The 22,631-nt window shown below is 45.2% G+C and overlaps 2 long non-coding RNA genes across 3 annotated transcripts in view; both read left to right on the top strand.

Annotated features, from left to right (window-relative positions):
• Nucleotides 1–446: 446 nt before the first annotated feature.
• Nucleotides 447–5,159, top strand: LOC119860435. The gene is made up of 3 exons (XR_005294538.2): nucleotides 447–592; nucleotides 1,870–1,972; nucleotides 2,946–5,159. It is a non-coding gene; the product is annotated as an uncharacterized LOC119860435 (long non-coding RNA).
• A 160-nt stretch (nucleotides 5,160–5,319) lies between these two features.
• LOC122461229 overlaps nucleotides 5,320–22,631 on the top strand; it is a 21,107-nt gene continuing 3,795 nt past the window's right edge. Inside the window, exons 1-4 of one of the 2 annotated variants that reach the window (XR_006283062.1) lie at nucleotides 5,320–6,315; nucleotides 10,777–10,938; nucleotides 15,328–15,447; nucleotides 18,415–18,592. This is a non-coding gene — a long non-coding RNA (uncharacterized LOC122461229). Of the gene's footprint in view, nucleotides 6,316–10,540; nucleotides 10,939–15,327; nucleotides 15,448–18,414; nucleotides 18,593–22,631 lie in introns of those variants that run through there. The other variant, XR_006283061.1, reaches the window with a different exon arrangement.

A 22,631-nucleotide genomic window follows, 5' to 3' on the forward strand; every position in this document is an offset into this window, starting at 1 on the left:
AGAGCCATCATAGTTTTAGATAACAAACCTAGATGGTTGCACCACTTCTATTTTTCTCTTCTGCTACCATGTGTGTTCCAACATGTCTTTATTATATTTTTATGAGGTGCCATAATTGTACATTAAACATTACAGCAGGGAAAATATGACAACAGTAATCATGAGCAATGTCCATGGCCCACAAGCTTACTATCTAAAGGCCTGTGTGGGTACACTGCAGTCAAACAGAGCAGTGAATAGATGTGATCCCTGGTTGGCTTAACAGAAGTGAAGAGAAGGAAGAGGCATTGAGTATTTAATTGGGAGGTTGTTGCAAGATTAGTGTTACAGAATTCATAGTAACAGACTACAACAAACGGTGTGGTCCTGAGCACCCTTTATGTGAGGGGCTGGATGCTCTCTACTCTATGACTTTATTGGGAGTTGATGGTACTTGGTAGTTCTCAGGTGCTGCATATCTAACCTCAAAGTATCAGGCCCAAAAGAGAACACTAAGGAGAGAGGGTTAGAGAAATGTAGGGAGAGGATGGAGATGAAGGGGGAAGTCAGGGCTCAGGGGTTGGCAGAACTAGTGTTATGGAGTTGTCTGAAGGTGAGAAGATGTTTTAATAATATATAAAGAAGATAAGAAAGAATTCAAAAAGTGGGGCAAGACAGTCATGATCTTGTAAGGGTCTGAGTGCTTCCTGTAAGGTGCTGAATTACTCTCCTTGACTGATGGTCCTCAGCAGATTGCTGGGTTAGGCCCGTTGTTTCAAAGAGGAGAGATAAAGGTGATATTGGGAGCAGCCTTTGCATGGATGGAAAAAAGGCAGGAGAATGAGAGGCCAGCAAGGAGAAATTACAGTAGATGAGTGAGAAATTATTGCAGAATGGATTTGTGTTTTGGTGATAGGGACTGGTCAATGGTTAAGGTGTAAAACAAACTTCCTTCCTGCAAAGATACTTTAACTTTTTACCAGGATTACAAAGCTATTCAAGTCTCAACTGTTATTGGGTGTTGAATTAAGTTTATCATGTCATCTGCAAGATAAATATTTGTTTCCTTCTCTTTCTCTCTCTTTAAAGGTTTCAGAGTAGCAGCCGTGTTAGTCTGTATTCGCAAAAAGAAAAGGAGTACTTGTGGGACCTTAGAGACTAACAAATTTATTAGAGCATTAATAATAAATAAATTTGTTAGTCTCTAAGGTGCCACAAGTACTCCTTTTCTTTTCTCTCTTTAAAGAAAGCTTCATTTAGCAGAAACAATTAAAGTTCTGGCTATCTCCATGGCCCTTTCAGAGGCCTTTTAAGCACTTTCTTCAAAAATGTACTTAATAGCCCCCAGCCAGAACCTGCCCGATTCTGATCTCCCATATGTATTACGCTGCTGTAACTCCACTTACTCCTGATTTTTGCAAGTATATGCAAGATCTGCCAATTGCCTACAAGAAACTAAAGGTGATTCATTATAGTCTATGTTCCTTCATAAAAGGAATGATTTACTCAACGTTTATAAAGGAATAGATTATGATTTCTGTGATTTTAAAATAAGGTAATCTTAAACCAGATAACTGTTAAACTGTCAGGTTTTCCCAAAGTAATGATTTCTTAGGAAAGATGCTAGATGGAAAATACTGATGAATGAAATTTTGTTATTAATAGCTATATATGACACTATTCCCTTAAGCAAACACTTAATTTACTCAATAGGGCTATTCACATGAGTAAAGTTACACCTGTTCTTAAGTGCTTGCAGGAGTGGGACATTGCTCCTCCCTCAGAGGCAGGGACTTTCACATAAGTAAGGGTTTGCAGGATCAGATCCTAATGGCTTAATTCCGCAAGCTGCTGAGTGCCCTGAACTGTCATTTAGTCAATGCCTTACAGGATGGAACCTCACAGTCAAAGCAAAGCTCCCGTCCCACAGCAGTGTGAGCTTCCCTATTGGTGTCTCTCCTGTCACCTGGAAGAGGGATGGACCCCTGAACAGGTGAGCGAATAGCTCAGTTGCCATGCCCAGTCAATCCTTGACTTCTCTGCTTAGACTGACTACAAGCAGGGATGCCATTTGTTATGGGATGAGGGTGCAGTTGCCTCCCCCCCCCCCCCCAGACTTTTCATAAATCTATGTCTTCCACTTCTGCAGGATATAATGTAATCACACATTCTATGTGCTGTCACAATTTTGCCAGATTCCCCCCCACGCTATTTGTTCCTGACTGCTCACTTCTGTCAGCTCTGCTCCTGGGTTTTGTATTGTCTGTATTTGTCCAGTATGGAGTAAGAACAACAATTCATTAAAGAGCAGTTGGACAGCGAGGGCTTGATTGTCAGAAGCCACTCCCAAGGCAAGCCCCAGCCAGCTAACTCCAACCAGCGGCTGTGCTAGGGTCTTTCATCCCTGTGTAGACGTATCCTATTGACTTCAGGTGGACTTGTGGGTGCTCATCTCTTTTGAAAACCAAGCCTTACCTGGATGGGAGCTACTGAGATGGGTCACATTTGAACCAATTCCCTACTTAGTAAAAGTTTAACATTGCCTTACCAGACTCCTTAGCTAGGAGATGTGGTCTGCACAGCTGGGTCTAGTTATTTTAGCTTTCTGCTTGATTACAACTATAAGTTAATAGTACTGGCTACAGAGGTGGTACTGTGATACTGTGCCGTCTTTGTTCGTTCCCCTGGCATTGCTTGGTCTCTGTTCTAGAGTGGGTTGGTGTATTTTTATTATCATTCCTTTGCAAGTGTTAACAGCAGAAGAAACAGTCGCAGATCTCTTCAGTTAAAAGGTAGCTGGAATCCCCACCACAGCTGGCCTACAGGCCCATGTACTAGTGCAGCCTTAAAGAGGGATTGATTGATCGTTGTTTATTTGGGAAACTGATAAAAGTCCACTTTGTTGTATTCACTGATTTTTACAAGCAAATTGTCAGCAGATCTTTGGAACTCTGTCTCTTTACCAGGGTCCAAGGCAATGGATGACTTTACAGGGCGAGTTCGTTTTAGATTCCCGGAGCCCACAAAAATCAATAGCTTTCCATTATCGGGTGCGGCTGGGTCACTGGTCTGTCAATGAGCTGTGACAATTGCTGTGCCAGGGTGAACCTGACCAGTCAGTTGCTGCTGACAAGAGGCAAACATGCTGACAGCTTTGCACTTCGGCTTGCCGTCCAGAGAGGCTCAGAGGAAGGCCTGTTCCCAGATGTAGGGCACGCGCCGTGGCAGGGCAGGGCTGGGCCCTGCCCCCGCTCTCTCAGCAGGGCGTTGGGGGCCCTGTGCGCACAGACACAGCCTGGAGACGACGGCCACCTTCCAGGAGCAGAGCGTGCCTCGCTGGGGCAGGGCCTTCCGCCGCCCCTGGCTCCTTGGGGCGCAGCCGCGCTCCCCACCTGGCCACGCGGATTCCCTGCCAGAGCGCGGCCGCGGTGTCGCGCCAGCGGAGCGAGGCCCTGGCCTGCCGCTGGGCTGAGCCCCGCTCTTGCGGGTCTCGGGCTTCCGGCGGAACTCCGGTCAGACACCGACCTGGGAAGCGGAACGAAAAGCAACAGTTAGCAATTAACCCCCTATTAGGGGTTTTAATTTGCACTGACTACTTTCAAGTCTTAAACGCTGGCCTCTTCCTTTGTGCCTCCAGCCCTCCGTTTGATTCGCGCAGAAGGCCGGAGTCACTTGCGTCCCCCCTCATGAAACAGAAAAACTGGCGATCAACTTTATCACTGGGAGCCAACTCGCTGGGTTTTAAAAAATACACTGTGCCCCAGACCGATCACTTTCTTTAAACGAGAGCAGAAGGGAGGGGTTTGGAAGGGAGAAGAATAAACCCTCCTTGGCTGGTAATTAGAAGCACCGGGCTTATGACTTGCAGCACTTGGTAGCTGGAAACGCGTCCGTTCTCTTGTAGCATTAATTAAAAAGAATGGGTGTGTTTTTAATAAAATGCTTCATGTTTCAGCCTCCTTTCTTCCTCTTACCAACTGTGATGGGGGGGCTGAAGGGAATTCAGGTTAATAGGTTGACACACTTAACAATGCGGGGTCATGTTGCACAATACGCTTGACTGGTTTGGTTCAGTACAGCCTCTGACAGGTCCTAATCAGCCACTGCCCTAAAGGCAGAGGCAAAGAGCGGCTTTTAATTACTGCTCCTTACCCGAGTTTGCCAGCATTAAATTGAGACATAATGAGGCCTCCGAATTTTGATAATTGTCCTAGCTAATTGGGCAGACAAGTGCGTTCTGCCGCGTGACGTGATCAGATAATTAGTATTTCCGAACGACACAATTGGGCTCTTGATTACGAATTCCGGATGCAAGGGGAAAGGTAGCGCGCGGATCTTTACGAGTCTATTAGGGAGAGTTTAGCGCTGCTGGTAATTTGAAGTCCATTAAGAAGCTAAATTCCACCTCCGGTGAGCCACTCCGGCCTGAGACGGCCTCTGCCTCCGTGTCTGCGCCGCCGCCTGGTTTGGACATGGCAGCCCCCTGCCCCAAGCAGCGCGGCTGGGGTCCCACTGAGCACGGGAAGCTGCTTTCCCGGTGCCTGCCGTTGCTGAGGGCGGCCGCCTCCCGTGTACGCTGCGTCTGCCCTCCAGGGGTCCCGGCGGCCGGCGCTGCTGTGGCTGCAGCCCAGGCCCCTGGCTGAAGTGCTACTTGGAAGTATACGTATGCTAATGAGGTGCAGCTCCCCAGTCGGAGAGCCCTGGCTGAGGCTGCTCGCGGCTCCTCGGCCTAGGCCGTTATTCCCCACTGATTACTCGCTTAAGAACGTCTTCAGAAAAAAAGCTCTAGGTGTGACAGAGAGCTGGTCACCCAGCAGCTGCCCCTCAGCCCTCCAGGCGCAACCTGACCTCCTTTCTCAGGCCCCCCCTGCACCGCGGGGCTGCCAGCAGCACCACGAAAGGTGCATTATGGGGAATGGGGGGGGGGGGGACCCGGCCTGCAGCTCTCAGGCGCGAAGGAGACGCTGGCGCCAGGCTCTAGCCCAGATTCGAACGACTGACTCCTGCTGCGCTGAACCCGTCACGCCGGCGTATGGACTTCGCAACGCGACGCCCAGCCCAGAGAGCCCCCTGCGCGGAGGCCTGCGTCCATCTCCTGGGAGGGTCGCTCCAAAGGACACCCCGCGCCTGGTTCAGAGCGCTCCCTTGGGTTTCTATGGGGCTTATTTCAGATTTAAAAAACTGTCCCTAAAAGGCAGTGTTTCAGAGTAGCAGCCGTGTTAGTCTGTATTCGCAAAAAGAAAAGGAGGACTGAAGTGAGCTGTAGCTCACGAAAGCTTATGCTCTAATAAATTTGTTAGTCTCTAAGGTGCCACAAGTCCTCCTTTTCTAAAAGGCAGTGGTGGCTCATTCACTCCTGCCCCTGGCTTTCACGGTGTGGGATGCCAGCTCCAGTTCAAAGCGTATTTATTTTCAAATGAAACTATCATGCTACTGGGAAACAAACAATAGCAGCAAAATCTGTGGCCTAATTCATTAAAAGCACAAATTACCAAGGAGTTGCTTGGAAAGCGGAGCCAGTGGAGAAGGCGAGCACAGAACGTGTCATGGGAGCGAGAGAGAGAGCTGCCACACCCGGTTTGGGCGAGCTAGAGGCACGTCAGCAGATTAAACTCTCCATTTCGGTGTTCCTTTGCGTGAACCGAGAGAAGACAGCAGATCTCCCTGACAAGCGGCCAGAGCAGACTGCCCTTTAAATACATATATAGAAATCTCTCCCTATTTAGCCATAGCACGATTCCCATTTTTTTAGTGCATTGTTGCATTCCCAGATAAAATCTAACACCCCTGGAGGAAAGGTGTAATATCTGTCACAAAGATTTCTCTTTTCAGTACACAATACTTTTTCTTTTCTTTTTCTGAAGAATTACGTTTATGACTGATCACTCAACACCTTGTTGGCTCTGATTGCAGAAAACCCACCTTATAAATATATGATAACCACCCTGTAATAGGGAGTGTGACAATTTACTTCACAGTGCATTTCAGGCTGCTAATTGATCGTTTCAGTCCAGGGACTATGCGGAATAAATTATAGCCATCAAAAGGATATCGCAGTTCATTTTGGTAGAATGGTTTCTATGTCACTTCTTGTTCGTCTTTTGCCCAATAGCTGCATTAGCCCCATGTGGTGGTGTTTTGTTATTACGAGCTGTTTCCATGTCAGAGATGCAAATCTGAGAATGAACACTAGAGGCCGCTCTATTTGCATACTTCTACCACGATTAGCCGCTGGGTCTGCCTACACCAGCCACAGAGTAAGAAGGTTTGAATCAGAAACCTCACAACTAAAAGGCTTTGAATCCTTTGGAGAAGGCCAGTTGGATTTACAAGAGAGTAAGTACTGAATATCCTTCACTACCATCCAGGTTAGCGACAGTTACAAGGGACGCATAAATTTACCATAGACTTTTGAGAATGATCATGATTTTCCCCTCCCATTATGAAATTACAGCCTTATTGTCTGATCAAAAGAGTGGGTGTGTGGATCTTATCATTGGGCTACCGTAAATTATTCGATAAAAACTGTTTTTATTTCTTCCCTTCCAGTCTTTTTTCTCCCTCCCCGCTGTAAGTTAATTAAAGATATACTAATCAGCTTATGACCTACGATCAAAGATTCAAGTTACCACAAATGCAGGGAAAGGAATAAGGAAAAAAAGAAGGAACTAAAGTGTTGAAACTCACGATCACATAGCCAGAGGAAATGCTTACATATGCTTTTTGTATGATTACATGTATATGTATCCTTTATTCTCTATAGTTTTTGCCCTTTTATAAATGATGGGTTGCAAAAAACATGTTATAAACTAACTCGTAATATACAAAAAACTTCACTAAAATCCGTGAATAATCTGAGTTAAACCCATAGTGGCCAGAAATTCAAGATCTCTTAATTCTCTTCGCAAATCACTATCTGCATGTTGCAGTATCTGTGGTACTGGAATTCACCTACTTTTTTCAATCCTCTCTAGTGCCCCTACATCTATCGGTGAGGTAGACTATAGCAGGTCAGGGCTGATCAAGAGCGAAATTGAGCGGTTCTGGCAGGCTCGTGAGTGAAGTAGGAACTCTTGTCAGTAAGAGAGGCTGAAGTCGGTCCATTTGTATTTTGTACATCATTTCTTTATTACCTTACATTCGTTGTTCCGTGCTTGACCACGTTTTAGAACGAGACTGTTTCATACACAGTGAGGAGGCAGGGGAATTTCTCTCCCCGGTTTGCTCTGGCCTAATGAAATGGTTTGACTAAAAAAAAAAATAAGAAAAAGGGCGCTCTGAAAGACTCTTCTCTCCTCCGTCTTCCCTCAAAATTGCTTCTAAATAAAGCTCTTTCAAAGATCAAAGGGCCTGATCCTGCCGTCTTTGCACCAATGGGAGTTTGCATCCCATCGTGAGAATTTTGCCTGAGTGAGAACTGCAGGATTGAGTTCGCAGTATGCTCAGAATCTCCCTTCATCCTCAGCACATAAATGGAAGCACAAATAGGAGGATCTCTGACATGGCACACAGAAGCAATCCATAGTATGGTCCAGTCTTGACTTTCTTAGTCAGACAAAACCTGCACTGACTTCATTATTTGTATTAACACCTGGGAGATAGTTGATGCAAAGATTATAAGGCCAGAAGGGACCCCTGTGATCATCTAGTCTGACAAACGTGACCACATAGCAAGTCTGAAGAATAGGGACTCTTTTGGGGGGAGGGATATAGTTGCCCTATATTGGGATGGTCCCGATAATATCAGGATGTCTGATAATCCTAAATCTGACCTCAGTTAGTGAGGATTTTGATGCTGATGTGCTTCCAATAAGTAGGTTACACCCAGCTCTGTGTCTCCAGGTAATAAGCCCGTGTGCTGGAGTTGAACAATCAGCCAGTGCAGTGTTTGGCAATCCTTTGGATGAGGGTTATCTGGCTAAAATTAAATCCTTATCAGATTTAGGTAAAGCTTATAGGCTGTGGAAAAAACAGAAGAAATGGTTTATCCCCGTGAACCTACAATAGGCTCTATGCAGGCAGTCAATGACATTAATGGGGCTCCATGCAGGCACAAGGACCAGCCCATGCACAGTCCACTGCAGGATTGGGGCCTATGTCTAACCCCTCATGTGTGGGCACTTGCCTGCCATTTGTCAACCAAGCATGTAACTTGACCTCCAGCAGCTTCTAGCTATCCAGGTAGCTGCGCTGCCAAGACTCACCATGTTTTTCATCTCTGCTTGGAAAAAATGTCGGGACTTTCTCTTTTGGACGAGGGCCTTGTTAGTTACCCAACCCTGTCACCTAACGACTGGGTTACTGATATGTGAGACAGTAGCCGAAGGCCATTCAGACATTTCAGCTGGTGCAGAATGTAGCCATCTGTATGTTTTATAAAAAGAAAAGGAGGACTTGTGGCACCTTAGAGACTAACAAATGTATTTGAGCATAAGCTTTCATGAGCTACAGCTCACTTCATCGGATGCATGGTACTTCTCACATAAAGCAAACTATACTCATGCTCTGTGATCTGCAGTGGCTTCCATTTAGTTTCCCGGTCCAGTGTAAGGTGTTTTTTTTACTTCCAGCACCCATAGCACCCGTGTTCTGGATATTTTAGAAACTACCTCTATCCTCATATGATAATGCAGGTTATGATTGGCTAAAGCACTGGAGTTTACAGCTCCTGATTTAAATCGGAGATTGTCAGTGGCTTCAATAGATGAGTTTTCAGCTATGGTACCCACCGTTTCCCCAGGGTCCAGTACAGTCTGCATTTGTTGCCATTCCGCTCACCTGGCAAGGCCTATCGGTTTACCCAGGCTTTCCCTGGGGCGGGATTGTTGATCAAACAGACTGGGGATTAGAGAGGGTCTGAAGGAAAGGAATTGGCTTTTGGATGGTAGGATTTTTTTCTGGATAGTGACCTGCCCCAAAAAAGTGTTCTTCTAATGACTGTAATGGTGCCCTAGAGCTGCGTTTTTATAAATTAAAAAATAAGGCCTTTTTACACAAGGTTGTACCACTTAAGCTGTACCAGTATAGTTAATGCAGTACCGTCACCCTACTGTAGACAGTTATACGGGTATAAAGGTTGGGCACGGCTGTTCCTGTCCGGGACAATTTACTTCTCTCTGCATGACACATATTTTGCTTTTCTTGTTGGCTCTTAATACTATTTTGAAACAGTTGCTTGCCCCTGTACCACCAGTGTGGTTCATCTTCACTCTCATGAAGGACATACTGGGTAGTACAAATATCTAAGTAGCCCCCCAGCGATAGACGATTCTAAATAAATGCAAACAGCAGAGATGCCGGATTGTCAGATGCCCCAGAATTGTTCCTTTCCCCAGCAATGACTCTGCAGAGCCTGGGGGACGCTATATGTCCTCTCAGGGCAAAGGCCTGAGCAGGGTTTGAGCTGGCTGGCAGGACATCCTTAGGAGGTATAATTTAACCAGTGCAGAACACCAGCACCAGGCCAGTGCATCGCTCAGTCCCACCTAAGCCTTGTTTATAGAGGTGCATTGGCTTCCTAGGGGCCCTCTGCACAGGACTCTGTTTCTCCTGTTCTCGTCATTTCCCATGGGGCATTTCTTTTGAAATAGTAGTTGACAGGCGCTCACAACCGCATCTTTAATTTGGTAAACTCCGGGTGTGTTCACAGCTCATCTTGAAAATAGCCAGAGGCTTTTCTGCTGCATTGCTGGTGCCTGGTTACAACCTAGGGAAGGGGTGGTCAAAGTGTAAAGAATAGCCCACGTGGCAGGAGCTCCCCCGTGGCACCCTAGTTTTTGACATGGAGTTGAGGGGAGACCACGGGTCCCACCATGCAGTGGCCCATCGTGCGGCCCCGGGGCCCACCTGCTAAGTTCAGCGCGGCTCATGAAAGGCTGGGGCCGGTAGCGCCACCTGGTCTCCCCGTTGCGGATGAAGGTGGCTTCGCTCTGCTCCCTTTTACACCTAGGTGAGGGGCCACGCCTGGCCCGCTGGCGCCCCTGGCCGGGGAAGGGGAACGCCCACCCACGCCTGCGGGGAACCCCGTGAAACGCCTCCCGTCCACCGTGGGGGTGTGGGGGGAGCCCCCCGGGAGGAGTTTTCTGAGCGTTTCCCGCGGAACAGAGGAGGGGGGGGGGAGCTAATTGCTTTAATTGGCCGCCACGCCGTTAACATTTCTTTTGGGAAGTGCGGTGCTTACTGTGAGAACACCAGTCCCCCCCACCCCACCCCCCGCGAAAGGGCGCTCGGGAGGCGCGCGCGCGCGGGCCCCGCCACATCAATTATTCAGTCCTCGCTCCCGCGTAACCAAATCCCTCGGCCAGCCCGGCGCGCAGCGGCTTGCGGGAGCTCGGCCTGCTCCTCCCTCGCGCCCGCAGCCGGCCGAGAGCGGCCTCCCTCGGGGCGGGGGCCTTCCCTTTCTCCGAGGGCCGGCGGGGGAGCGGCAGGCTCGGGCTCCGGCCGCCCGGGCGGCTCGCCAGCTGCGGGGAGGGGAGGAGCTGAGCTGCCGCAGGTCGCAGCCCTGCCGCCGTCCCGCCATGGCACCTGCCTCGCGCGGGGGCGGTCTGTATTTTCCCCCTCCTGCCAGCCCGTAGCTACGGGCCCCGGGCCCCACAGCTGTGCTAGCTCGGCAGCGGGGGCTGACGTTTTCCAAGGGCCGGGGCAAGGAGACGGGCCGGGCCGGCTGGAGCGATGGAGTCGGGTTTCCCTGTGCAGAGGCTCCCCCGCCCGCGGTCCCGCAGGGGGCGGTGGCAGGGGAGGGGTAAGATCAGGCTAGCGCGGGTTGCTCTCAGACACTGTGCTATGAATGTTTCCCAGGCACAACAGAAGCACGTCGGCCGACCCCCTCCACCGCGTGTAAAGACAAGCGATAATAATATCCAGGGGGAGAGTATCCCGAGAACTGAGCATCAAACCCATCTGACTCCACTGTTTCGTCTCGAAATAGTGAGGAGGAGAAAATGGTGAAGAAGCGAATGGGTAAGAGCAGCTGGTAGACAATCTCTTTGGGGACCCACTTTTTTTTTTTTTTTTTAACATTTACGAGTTTAAAACCCCAAAAGCAGCAGTTTAAGGCAATACTTCAAAGATTTTCGGGAGCGAAAGGGACACTGACAAAAGAAAGGGTCTGAATAACAAACACATCGCTCTGCCGGCGAGTTTTAAGACATTTTAAGTATAAAGAATAAGTGACGTGGCAATCATCCGCCCCCTCCCCCCAACTTTGCTGCTTTCTGATTCGGATGTGAGGGTGAAATCTTGCTAACAGCTCGTGTATCTGTATATTTAATTGCGACCTGGCTGCATGTTCCTGTTGAGGAAGGATGCAGATGACAAGTGATTATATAAAAAACAGTTGACAAAAACAGGAAAGAAATAACAGACAGATGAAAAGACAGTCAATGCGGAGCTAACAGGCAAAAGCATCAGTACAAAGTCGCATACCTTCTGAGAGGAGCAGTAGTTTGTTTTATTCCAGATCTCCAGAGTTTTATCTACTGTCGGTGTGATGGGGGAGAAAGGAGCTAATGTGCCCTGTTTAGGATACAAACATGCAGATTAGATCAGACTTCTGACACCATGTTTCACTCAAGATTTCAAACAGAGGAATAAAACAGACTTCCCCCACTGAGGAAAAGGAAAATAAAACATAAAAAAAATCCAAGACTTTATAAGGTTGTTTTTTTTTTTACTTGTTTAAACATAACCGTTTTACATATACCTATACTTAGATACCTAGAGTTCATCTGGATCAGTGGCTCTCTGTTATATTCGCACAAGCTTAGTGTGTTGCTCTCGAATTGAGATGAAGTTCAAATGGAGGCCTTAAACTTTCCGTTTCTATTGTTTAAAGGTTGGGACATTGGGAGCATATCAGCCCAGCTCCCATTTTTTATCACTTTTGTATTACTTTAGGTTTTCAATGAGACAAGTGTAATTACTAAGCATTTAACTTTTTGCCAGGCTCTTTCATTATGGCTTTGCATTTGCACCTCGCTTTTAGAGAAGTAATAACATTCACAGTCAGGGGCAAATCCTGTTAATGAACAAATTAAAGTTCAAACAGTTATTCAAGTTCACAGCCCTGCTCGCTGCTCCTTGAATAAGAGTTATACATGTTACTTTCTCTAGGAATCTGTCCCCCCTTTTATTACTTTTTAAGCTTTTAATAAACACAGCCGGGCTATATCTGCCGTTCCCAGCCTCTAATGCTCCCTCCAATGCTGTAGGGAGCCCTAATCCGACCTTAATTTGGTAACTTTTGTAAAACACACAAAAGCTGAGATACAACCTTTATGCGCTCAAATGACTATATAATAGTGAAACAAGCCCAAGGGAAGTTCCCCCTCTTTGCCTGGACTCCCCATACCCTTCTGCTAGTTGCTTTATCCCCTCCCCCCATTTGCAGTGAAATTCTAATTACTCCCTCAAATTCCTAGGAAGAAACTGGGAGTTCAGAAACTGGACTTGGAGTTTTCTGGGCAGATGGGGAGCAGGTGCCCCTGGGCAAGGGCCGGTCTTTCTCTCCAGGCATCTGTCTGTCTGTGTCGTGCAGTCTGATCGATTTGGGTTGCCTGGCTCCTGTCTGGTCGGTGTGCCTGCCTAGCCAATCTTATGCAGCCGATCTGTCCTCCCTGGTCTGTTTTCTCTCTCCAGTGTCTCACCTATGTGGCCAGTGACTACTCTGGACCTGCGGGTCAGGACTCCTCCCCGAGGGGGGGGGTCTGTATCAGGCCTACAAGACGCAGGAGTTGCAAAGGCGTAGCTTGCCCCTCTGTCACGGCCTGGGCCCTTCCACGAGCCCCTGCCCGGCGATCGGAGGGAAGAGGCGAGCTCGCTGTTTGCCAACAAACTACGCGGAGCTTCCTGCGGCTGTCCCGAGCAGCCTCTCTGCAAATGGGAACCAAGCGCCGTTCACCGAGCTCCCTTTTCTGCTCGCACCGCTTCTTCCTCCCCCTGCCTTCCAATCTTTCTCAATTAAAGTGTCTGCCGGCCCCTAGGCATTAGCATATATGAATCCTAATTCCCCTCGTCAAGGGCTGCCCGGCCTAGGGAGCCCGGAGCCTGCGTCCCTCCAGGTGGTGCGCAGGGAGCTGCTCCATGCAAAGGAGAGACCCTGCAGCCCCGCTGGTCCGGGCGCTCAGCGCTTTCCCCCGCTTTCAACCGCAATTGTCAAATTCCACTCCTTTGTTTTACTCTCCCTCCCAAAAGTTCAAGGCAGAGCCGATGTAAAGCGCTAGCTATGTACAAATCGAGGAGATCACACTTCCCATTATCTACCTCCTGGCGAGTGTTTGATTTGTGACATCAAAAGCTTATCAAGACAAGCCTACAAAAAGCACCTCGCGTAGTCTGGGCTGAGCGTGGAGGAGAGCGGTCTCGCTGGTTTGGATGGTCTCCCTTCTTCAGGGGTGCTTAAAACTGTATTGACTGCCGCAGCAAATTAAATTGCTGCACTGAAGAGAGCTAGTGGCCAGACCCTGGCTGACTGCTAGCTCTCTGGCTGGTAGCGTAAAGATTTTCTTGACCTGCACCCGCAGGGCAATATTGGGGGTCTGGCCGGCAGGACAGAAGGGGCTTAATTGCCATGCCTTGTTTTTGTGTGTGTGGTTGGGGGTTATATGGAGGCCCTGAGTCGTCGCAGTCATCCGCTCCCGGTGGTTTGATATAATCACCATGACAACTGCAATCTATGAGCATACAAATAATAGAGATGAAATAGACAAAAGATTAGCATGCCATGAAAAGTACAATAAGTTTCTTATTTAGCATTTAGATAACTGTCTTTCCTTCGGAGCAGGCTTCAAAGTTGAACCCAGTTTAGACCAAGAGGATTAATTCTTTCTCCGGCATGCTTCATTGAATCTCTCATTACCAAACTTTGTCTGTATTGATGTTAGATTTGATTGAAGATTAGAGCATTTAGCAAATCTTGCTTTTCTGCATGTATCAGGCCTTTTCAAGCACAGCCCGCCCTGCCCAGTGGTCAATACCCTTACTTTTATCCAGTGTCTGCTTCATTTAAACTTAATCAACTCCATCAATGAACTGGAACAGGGAAACGTCCCTGCGGTGAGAATGTTGTGCTTTTCTTAGATAATTCTTTGCTCCCTTTCCCAATCCGTTGGCGTTAAACCTAAAATTGCACTCTGATGAACTTAATCAATATGATAATGACAATTGAGGCTGAATGGCTCTGCTAGGGCTCAAAGTGGAAAAGGTAGATGGCTGGACCCATTACCCAAAACAACTTCTCTTGTCTCGCCTTTTCTTTTGTGTGAGCTACTCCTATCGTTCTTTCTTTCTGTCCGTTTCCCTCCCCCTCCCTGACGCTGAATACTGCTCATGCTGGAAAATGATGCATCTTGGTGAGGAAAAGTGAAGCAGACCGATTGGCTCTGTGAATTATCTGGCTTGTTGCAGTGAATTATTTGCACTGTTTCCTTTACCAGTCAACAAGTTTCTGAGGTATAGTACAGATCAATCAAAGCTGACAGAGCGCATGTGAAGCTTTTACTGTGTAAATCTGGGCCTCTTGTCCTGGCTTCGTTGGCACTGGCATCTGTATATCATTTTTATACTACTACCAGTAGAGCAATTTCAAAAGTATTTGCAAGGAAAATGTATGTCCCCATCTGTTCCTGGAATCATAAATGTGCCACTTTCGGAGGGTTTTCACTGGTAATCATATCTTTAATGATGAACAAACTTGTGATATATACCTTTCCATAAAATGGGGTTTTCTTCACTTTATTGTGATTGGCTAGGATAAATAGCTTTTCCATATGTTAGGGAGATAAAATATAAGATTAGCAGGGCTCGTTTGTTTGATCATAAACAACAGAAAAAAACCATTCCAAATACTCTTTAAACAGAAACAACTACAGAATTAAGTTGCATTAATTGGCTATCTATGGCCCACCACTAAGGGGTAAACAATTGCCTCCCTGGAAATGACATATTTTAAAATAAGATTATAGTGTTTTGTTCATTATTCTGAATTATAATGCATTCACTGATTTTAAATATTTGATTATTATTTTAATTTTTGATGCATTTTTGTGTTTTCAGATTTTTTATTTTGCAGGTTTACTTTTGATAGCAATCACTATAGCACAAAGGGTGCTATTTAGTAAGTTGCCCCGTGTATATTTAGAAAGCAGATGGGGGGGGCAGTCTTTGCATGCTATTGTTATAAAGAGTAAGAGTGCTTGAAATGTAAATATTAAATTTTTAAACCAGCCAACCTTTTGCACTTGTTGGGAGTGTTGAATAAAGAATAGTGAAGGGAGTCTTTTTAATTTTGTAGCACTTCATGCTTAAGGTAATGTTATACATGTCATTTGAAAATTACAGGTTCAATTACAGGTTCAACTGGGAAACTTACCCAGAGTCCATGATGGTGTCTTTGTCTAATGAACTACTCTGGCTGTTGTGTGAGAACCATTTTGGTTTTATTACTAGTAGTGATATTGCTTTTCAACCTTGGTATGTATGTGTATTTTAATATATGCATTTCTGTGTATAAAGAGCAGTATTCTCTTCAGTATTACATAGAATGTTAACTATTTGAAGACCTAAATAGAAACACTATCATAAATTCCAAACAGCAGTGAAAAGGACCATGAGATATGTGTTTCTCTCTCTAACTGTGTCTTTTTGTTTATATCTGTACTTGATCACAGACATACACAGAGCATATGCATACATTTTCTGTTGTGATGTGTACTGATTGATACATAAACATATGCACAAACTGTAGGGGAAACATTCATTGTTTACAGTGTTGCTTGGAATTTCTTACAGGAAGCTGTCCTCTGTCTCGGAAGATTTAGCAGAAAGACTGGTAGCTGTAGAGTATGTGTGATGGTAGACTGTAATATACTAGGAATCATCATACAATTCTTAAATTATGCTAAACCAGAAATGGTATGTGCATGGTCATCACTAATATATATAATGTTAAAAGTGTACTGCGTTTCCCACCATTGAATAGTATCTTTACACTACGAGATAGCTATTGAGCAACTATGGGATCTACTGATCTCCTAATAAGTGGAGATTTTCACTCCTAACTACCATCAATACGGAAAGAAGTTAAACACTTAAATCCATCATATAGAGAACACCCAAGGCTAGATAAACATCTTTACACCTTTATGTAGACAAGCTTTAAACACTCTCTTTTCTTTATTGCTGTAAGCATTGCAGAACCACAAAACACACTGCATTTATTTAACACCTTTGATCATCTCACCTGCATTCTGCCCTCTTATCTACCTTAGCCAACACCACTTCTAATGCTCTATACCTCTGAGCAGCTTTGAGATAACAGCCATTTTTGCCAAAAGAACCTGACATAAACATTCATTTATCCTTCCTCCCTCTCCCCACCCCCCAAAAAACAGTGGAATTCAGAATCATACTGATGCAAAGTCCAGGACTGGCATTATTCGGTTCTGAATCAGGATCAGATTTGATGAATTAAACCATCAGGGAAAAAAAAACCACTTGCTAAATCTCATTGGAGGGTAGGATTCTGGGCCTTCTAGTGATATAGATGCTGCAACTTGTCTTGTCTTGGCAGGTAACATGATACTGGACCCCAGAACTATGACTATCACTGTTTACAGAGAAGTTGCTTTAAATCACTTTTAGAGCCTTTAAAACAGTTTTAAAACTAATTAAAATGTTTCTTTCCACCAGTAATTGTAACTGTCTAGCACAACCTGCCCTCCGAGATAGGAGGATAGGGATATTTGTATCAACATAGATTTTAAATTTTAAGAGATTTCCTAAAAGAGTTTTAATCTAGTATTTGGCATGAAGGAAGCACCTGTGCTATGAAAGGGTATCAACACACTTGGGATAGTCCCCTTACCTCAGTGGTGAAGCCAGAAAGGCCAATTCTGCCCCCACTGAAGTCAAGGGGAGCAGGAGCTATGTTGGTGTGATTGCCATTTTCAGTACACATTATTCAGGCAAAACCATTTAGTGAAAATGTGAAAGGGAGAAGTGAGGAAGAAAAACCCCATAGAAATAAGTGAAGTGTGGGCCTAATCTCCCTTCCAGCGAACTCAATGAGAGGAGGAAGATTGGAGGAATCACGTTGGACCCCTCAGTTATTTTTGTTGTTCAGTCGTACGATGTAAGATTAAAATGAACCAATTTATGGCCAAATTCTGTCCTGAGGTGTATGTGCATTGGCTTTCATTTGGTGCGTCTCTGGGGCCAGAATTGGGCCTTACATTTGTTTGTTTAGCTGCTGTTTGAATTTGCAACTTAATGCATTTATTAGACTGTTTTCATAGTGGACAACACTGTTGCAGTACGTGTCATGCTTGTCATGTGTCTATCTAAAGCTTTCCAATGTGATGTGTTTTAAACATTTAGGGCCAGATCCTTCATTCTCTTTAAGTTGACTTCAATGGAATTTTAACAGGAAATGCAGGACAATCGCATGCTAATTCTCTATTCGTTATATTCACACACTTGTAACTTGATTATTTCTAAACCAAATTTTATTGGACCAGCCAAAGGCTTATTACTTAGGCACAACTCAGCTGGGCATTTGCTTGAATAAAGAGTGCAGGATCAGGCCAAAGTCACTGGCAAATCTGACATGTTAAAAATAAACCTGTTATTTGAATTGCCAAATAATAATAATAATCAGAAAGTGTTAAAATGTGAAAACACCTTTTTTTCACATTCCCGGGGCCAACCCTACAAGTACTTTACATCCAGAGCTCCCATTCATTTCAAGCCAAGAGCTCTCATTCAAACCATGTCACTAAGTCAATTTTTAAAGAGCAAAATAGAATTTGTATTGATGTCTACACACACACACACACACACACACACAGAGTCTTTGGGCTGGGAATAAGCATGTCATTTTTTCCAGAAATGTCTGTAAATAGATTTTCATAATGAAAGTGCTTAACCTACTTAGCTCCGAGCCCTCAATACTTTGTGGACCCTAATTGACTTAAAGAGGAGGTTGGGTTGCACAGTGAATGTAGAATTGGGCCCCACAACTAATGCATAGCTTCGGTACACATATCAAGATTTTACCTCACTTCCCAGATGTTCCGGGTATGTAGGTTTGATTTTTTTTTTTTCTTTCAGCAGTACCCTGGCAAATAGCTTATATTTGACACTATTTAGTGCTTAGTGGCTTATTGAACTGAATGTTTATTGGCACAACAGTGGCTCCAATTAACTCAACTGGCATTAAAATTGAAGTTATGAACATTTCTATTGTTTCCTTTGTAATTCAATCCAAATTAATTAATGTGCCCTAAATTATTGTTGTATAAAGAACTAATTGCACTTTGACATTGTGCAAAAAGCATTTCTGTTCTCTAAGTAAACAACATTGATTTAGAGGCAGTGAATCTATTTTGGCATATTTAATATCCTAATGGTCTCGTTTTATTTTTGACTTTAATTTTACAGCGGCTATCCCTCCTATATTGTGGAAAGAATATAAGATGAGCTTCACAATTTCATTATGGGTGCTTTCATATGCAGGAAGCTTTTCAGTTTAAGAGAAAATCTGAATCTGACTTTCATATAACATGAATATTGTAAAAGCAGTATCTATGTGTCAGCATTTCAGTGCATATTTTAAAGGGTAAGTAAAAACCTCTTAAGAAATAAATTTATATTTTTGTTTTAAGATTATTGTCGAACCTCTCTTTTTTGTATGCTAAGAAAACCAAATTGGGATTAATAAAATTCAGGGGCTGTAGATAATGCTGTTAAAAGCAGAGGGCAGACATTTACACTGCAATGCATTACTTATTAGATAAATCCTAAATAGTTTTAAAAAAAGTCTTGTACAAAAGTGATCTTAAGGAATTCAAGAAACACTGCCACAAGCTTTGATCCTGCACTTCCCAGGCAGCCAAACCTCCCTCTAAAATCAACTAAAGCCCAGTGAAGTCAATGGGAATTTTGGCTGTGTAAAGACAGCAGGATCTCCAGCCCAGAGCCTCTACAGTTAAGAGAACACTTTGAACTAGATGATTTTGTACAGTTGATATATGAGTAGAATTATTTGGTATTTTTATGGGGGTTGGAGGAATATTACAAAGAAGAGGAGGGGGAAATGTTACATTTCCCATTCATCATTTAAACAGTCATACCAAAACTGTGACTTCACTTTTTCTTCAAAAGACATTGTACAAAAAACTAGTTGGCCAATGGCCCATCTCTGATGAAGCAATGCATATTGTTATATTGTCCTTAGATTTGATTCCATGGCGAAGGACCGATACACTGCTGATATAGAATTCCATTAGAAGATTTCTCTTTTTGGCTGTCAATTACTGCTCCATCCCCAAAACTAAGGGGGCCTGGATTTAGCATAATCACCTGCCACAATCTGAATTGTTTAGGAGATTTTAGGGATCATTTCCTCAGAGTTAATTCAGAAACAAAGCATAGAGATTAAAAAGTCCTTGTAGCATCTGAAAATACCCGTGTGATGGAGAAGAAAAAGGGAGGGAAATGGGTGGGTCTTCTTTATGGTCAAATAGAAGACATAGGGTGAAATCCTCACCCTGTTGAATGAGAACTTTGCCATTGACTTATCTGGGTCAAGATTTCACCTATGTTGTTTATAAAACTGGTACTATTACATCTAGAAGCCCTGATCCTACTCCCAATGAAACCAGTGGGAAAACTCTCATTAGGAGTAGGGTCTAGCTTCAATTTTCAAACTCCATGTGATTCTGCTTTGAGTCAGTTTGTATGCTTGGCTAAGATCTGCAGCTCAGGGTTTCTTCTTCCTTCAAGAAGAGAACATGAACGTTTAAAAAATCATTTATTTAGAAACCATGGTCAATTCTCAAAAGAATGTTTGAAGGGCATTTACCCAGAGGAGGCGCCAGTCTCAGCTTAGACACCTGGCTGATCTTTAGGCCCACTACTTAAAACCCAAATTGTTAGGGGAGTAGTTTGCTACATTTTTGTCTTGCAGGGGAGTGGCCTGGCAGACACTCAGCCAAAAGATCAGAGAGAATACTTCAGCAGGATTATCAGCATTTTCCTTAAGAACGGCATTTAAAACTTTACAAAGGGGTGATACTAATAAAAACACCCCAGAGATGTTATTGGTGTTTCTAGCTTGTTAATATTCTTGCTTCAGTCCATGCCTTTAAACAAATCTTCCTTCTTCACGGTGTGTGTATGTGAGGAACTTCCATCTTGGTTTAGTCTCTGAGGTTTCATGTCTTCAATTTAACAGTAGGGAGTGTAGTCCTCTCCTAAGGCTGGGAATTGCAGCGCTAATGCCTCTGAAGGTCACATACTTAGCGTGAAAAAAACATGCAAACTGACAGCTAAGGGAAGGAATGCAAAATAGCTTCCTTTCAGAAATATTCTCCTCTCAAACCACTGCTGGCTTCTTAGCGGCCATGGGGCTCTGGAAGGCTTGCCCAGATCCCCTAGAGTTTGTATTTCTCTCCCTGGAAATGCTTTAGAACCCTTTGCAGACTTTGATGAAACTGTGATAATGGGACAAGAGGCCGGTTGTGGCCCCTATCCCTTCTGAGGCCTGCCAGAACTTTATCTACACAGCTGTCAAGGAAAGACTCTAGGCAGCAGTTTCCAACTACAGATATGCCACCAGTGCTGCTGCTTTGGGTTGCCATCACAGCCAATGGTCGGCCTTTGTTCTGGGCCTCAGTGCCCCATCACCTGTATGCCTCCCATTCAGTGATGCCATCTAGCTACCCAACCTTCAGTGGAGCTTGGTTTCTGTGGTGATGCAGGGAGGAGGCCAAATTTAGAGTTGGGATAGGGAGAGGTTGGCTGGAAGGGAAGCACTGTCATCTTCAGATTAGGGACTGGAACCTTGACTGTCCCTTTGTCTGCTCCTCCAATAACTGTAGCATGATTTCTTTCATGCCTCTCTAAGTATGGAGCACCCTTTCTGAATGGGTTCATAAGGTCATGGTCCTCTCCTCCTTCAAATCCCTCCTCAGGTGCCACATCTTCTGACTGCAAGCAATCGGCCACTTGGTGATCAGTAGGAACAAAAACCAACACAGAGAGAGACAGAAAGGGATTTCATAGATTTTTAAAGCCAGAAGGGACCATTAGATCATCTAGCCTGAAACCTCCTGTATATCATAGAATTGCTTCCACTTTCTCTTATAGTGAGCCCAGTAGGTTGTGTTTGACTAAAGCTTATTTTCCAGAAAGGCATTCTGTCATGAAGACTTTAAGAAATGGAGAATCCACCATTTGCCTTGGTAGTTTGTTCCAATGGTTAATCATCCGCACTGTTAAAAGTTTGTATTTACTTCATGTCATTTTAACCTTATTTAAATGATTCAGAACCATCAAACTGTACATACTTTGAGTCTATGTAATCTAAAATCATATTGTTAACCTACTTTCCCCACCTCCTTTTCTCCTATGGTCTCTCACACCAATTTGTTTTGCCTGGTCTGTAATTAGACTGTAAACTATTTTGGAGTAAGGACTGGCACAATCAGGCTCTGATACTGGCTGGGGCCTTTAGATGCTAATACAGTATAAATGTAGACTAATAATTCCCAGAGTTAGTGAAGGTCTTCAACACCTTTGGGTTTCAGTGGGAGCTGAGGGCACTGGTGACCTCTCAAGGATAAGGCTAGTAGGCCCAAATTTTTTAAAGTGGCCTCTAAGCTGTGATGCCTTATTTTTTGATGTCTTTGAGACACCAAAGACCTCATGTTCAGAGGTGCTAAGCATCTGCAGCCCCCCCCCCCCAACTCCAGCATCTCTGAAAAATCAGGCCCCAGCTGCCTCAAACTGGACATCCAACATTTAGAGAGAAAACTGTGGTCTGCTAGCAAAAGGCCTAATCCTGCTGCCCCTTGAGCCCAATGGGAGCAGGCTACAGCCCCACAGCTGAAAGGGCCTGGTTTATGGCCCTCTAAAGGGAAGGCTCAAAGAGACTCCTCAAGGTGGTTGGGTTTTGATGAGCAGTAGAAATCAGGCTCTGTTCTGTAGCAGCCCTTCCCAAGAGTTAGAAAAATTCAAAGTAAATGGTTTCCCTTGGCCACTATGTGTTACATGTGACTCCTGATCTTTGGGCCCCTGCTATTTCAGGTAGCCAGGGCATCACCAGCTACACAGGATAAAATGCAGCCTCCACAAAGGAGCCATTCTTTACTTGCCATTCCAGCTGCCCTGCACCCAGTCTTGGGGCCCTAGGGTAAATGAACCCATGCTAGCTGGTGAGGCACTTTTTGTATGGCCTATATGATGTGGGGTGGGGGGTTCCAGTGAGCATGTGTTCAGCTGGAGGACCAATCCTCTCTGACCAGTGCTTCTCCCTAGCCTGCTGCAGGGTCTTTTACAAATTCTCCAGGGAAGGGGTCTCCCAAGGTGGTGCTGGGGCATATTTCCTCCCACTCTGTCTAAAGGGTCGGTACCTGGGATCTGATCCTGGGAGGGGCAGCTCCCACTGAAGCCAACGGCAGTGCAGGTGCTCATCACCTCAGGGGATCAGGCAGGCCGCTGCCCCAGTCTCTGCCCTGCCGGGCTCAGGGGAGCGCAAGGGTGCTTAGCCCCACGCCTTCCTTCCCCACGACAGACGGGGGTGGGGGGGCTGATCAATGGAATTACTGGCATGTCTTGGGCGGGGGCTGAGCCCTGGCGTTCCCTGTCCCTGCTCG

This window comes from Dermochelys coriacea, chromosome 8, assembly GCF_009764565.3.
Source record: "Dermochelys coriacea isolate rDerCor1 chromosome 8, rDerCor1.pri.v4, whole genome shotgun sequence".
Classification (NCBI taxonomy): Eukaryota; Metazoa; Chordata; order Testudines; family Dermochelyidae; genus Dermochelys; species Dermochelys coriacea.